We start from the raw sequence: 2,960 nt of genomic DNA on the forward strand, positions 1-2,960 counted from the left end.
TCAGTTATCCCTATGGTAACTTTTCGGATACATCGCGCTTCAAGTCAGTTATCCCTATGGTAACTTTCGGATACATCGCGCTTCAAGTCAGTTATCCCTATGGTAACTTTTCGGATACATCGCGCTTCAAGTCAGTTATCTCTATGGCAACTTTTCGGACACATCGCGCTTCAAGTCAGTTATCCCTATGGTAACTTTTCGGATACATCGCGCTTCAAGTCAGTTATCCCTATGGTAACTTTTCGGATACATCGCGCTTCAAGTCAGTTATCCCTATGGTAACTTTTCGGATACATCGCGCTTCAAGTCAGTTATCTCTATGGTAACTTTTCGGATACATCGCGCTTCAAGTCAGTTATCCCTATGGTAACTTTTCGGATACATCGCGCTTCAAGTCAGTTATCCCTATGGTAACTTTTCGGATACATCGCGCTTCAAGTCAGTTATCTCTATGGCAACTTTTCGGATGTTTTGCGAAATAATATGTATAAATACTGAATATTTTGTTATAAAAGATTTGAAATATTTGTAGATTGAAAGTTATTACTGATTAGAGTAGACAAAATTAAATAGAAATATCAACTTGCACGTATTTTGTACATTGACAACTTACACGTATTTTACATAATTGTCAACTTGCACGTATTTTACATAATTGTCAATTGCCGTATCAAAAAGCCGAGAAATGTTCTTAACCTGTTTCGATGCAAGATTCTAGGTTACGCTTCTTTGCTAATGCCCCCTAACAGTTTACTTGATGTAGTTCGCGGTACCCGAGAAATATTTTAACCTGTTTCGATGCAAGATTCTAGGTTACGCTTCTTCGCTAATGTCCCCTAACAGTTTACTTGATGTAGTTCGCGGTACCCGAGAAATATTTTAACCTGTTTCGATGCAAGATTCTAGGTTACGCTTCTTCGCTAATGTCCCCTAACAGTTTACTTGATGTAGTTCGCGGTACCCGAGAAATATTTTAACCTGTTTCGATGCAAGATTCTAGGTTACGCTTCTTCGCTAATGTCCCCTAACAGTTTACTTGATGTAGTTCGCGGTACCCGAGAAATATTTTAACCTGTTTCGATGCAAGATTCTAGGTTACGCTTCTTCGCTAATGTCCCCTAACAGTTTACTTGATGTAGTTCGCGGTACCCGTAAGTTACTGATATTAAAAAGCCGAGAAATGTTTTAACCTGTTTTGTAGCAAGATTTTAGGTCAAGCTGAGTTACTATTTATTATAGATTTAGAGTATATTACAAAAATTAAATAAAAATGGCAACTTGCTCGTATTTTGCACATTAACAACTTGCACGTATTTTACACATTGACAACTTGCACGCATTTTCCATTATTGATAACTTATACGTACTTTGCTTATTAGCAACTTGTACGCATTTCATTTAATTGGTAACTTGTACGCATTTCCAAGAACTTGAAAAAACATTCTCCCTTATATAGAATTAAATAAAAGATATCATATATTCATAGTAAGAAATACGAAAAGTTTCTCTTAAAAACAAATACTCTTCGTTAACTCTCACAAATTTTATAACTATTTATATAGCCTTATAGTTATTTAAAGAAATAATGAATATTTCTAGTATCGGAATATGCCGATAAGTTTTGCCTAACGTGCTGACTTAGGCACGTTGTACAAAATAGCTAAGTAGATACCAAAGAAGTATCACATGTACAATATGTACAACTTTCTGAGGGTCAAGTCATACTGATTGTGGCATACTGCAATGCGACGGCTTAAGGCTTATGCTCTAAGAGCGTGGGGTGACGCCAAGCCAACATGACGAATCCCCAAGCCAAAGGCTGTGTTCCAGCAGATCGCAGCGTGGTAACTGCTCTACCAAATACAACATCCCGCCTGGTACCTTAAAGTCGTCTATAAACGATTCCGAGTCTCTACATCGAACTAGTGAACCATGATCGACCGCTATAAAACGGCTAAAATGGCTCGTGCGATAAACGGCGTGCGCCGAATACCTAATAAATCACATTGTATTGAGTCTTTCGACTCACGAGACTCCTCAAAATATCGTTGTTATCTAGAAAGGATATGGCCTTAGAGTCGTTCAGGCATACCCACGGATGGTAGCTTTGCACCACGTCCGAGCCTGCGGTTCCTCTCGTACTAAGCAGAAATTCTATCGCAACGACAATTCATCAGTAGGGTAAAACTAACCTGTCTCACGACGGTCTAAACCCGGCAACTTTTATAAATTCTGCGCTTACACAGAGGCTAGACCTTTAACAACCGTCGAAACGGCGGTCCGTATATAACATTAGCGGTCTGCGACCCAGTTTATTTAGTCTCTTTACCCTTCGTTAGATTGAAACTTCGGGGCAAATTCATCGTCATAACTCACTTTTATTCTCGCTCGGAGAGTATTGAGTTGATTGCATTTGTATATTTTATTTTCCGCATAAGAGTCTTTGCGTCAACGACACATGCCCGCGGATATGCTGTACAGTATGGTTGAACACTTATAAATAAGGTCCAGAACCCGGCCGTAAACCGACATCCGAACATATACGACGTATATAATTCCAAACACGGTCTACGACATTATTAAAAGTAACGCCGCTATATAGTTGACAGGCTAAAAGTATCGAATATAATGTATAAAATACACCGGGGAATAATATTCAAACCTGCCTGAACAACACAGCGAACTTTTGCCAAAAGTTGATCGCATCGCATACGACGCGATCTATCCCCCTATAGAAGGCGCGCGGCCACACCGTAAGTATTAAGACCGAGTCCCAAGCGATGTGCATTTGACCTGCGGCGAGGGCCTGCTCGCGCTTACGGTGTGAATCGTCAAGACAAAAGTCTGGGAAAATTTCGAAATGCGAACCCTTATGATAGAAAAATTTTTGTCGAAAATTTTGTTAGATGTTCAAACAGTTTTATATATATGGACAATATGAATTATAGTTAATTATTGAG

The sequence above is a fragment of the Ctenocephalides felis genome, unplaced genomic scaffold, assembly GCF_003426905.1.
Source record: "Ctenocephalides felis isolate EL2017-DRISC unplaced genomic scaffold, ASM342690v1 CF-g0.4_SCAFFOLD_02403, whole genome shotgun sequence".
NCBI lineage: Eukaryota > Metazoa > Arthropoda > Insecta > Siphonaptera > Pulicidae > Ctenocephalides > Ctenocephalides felis.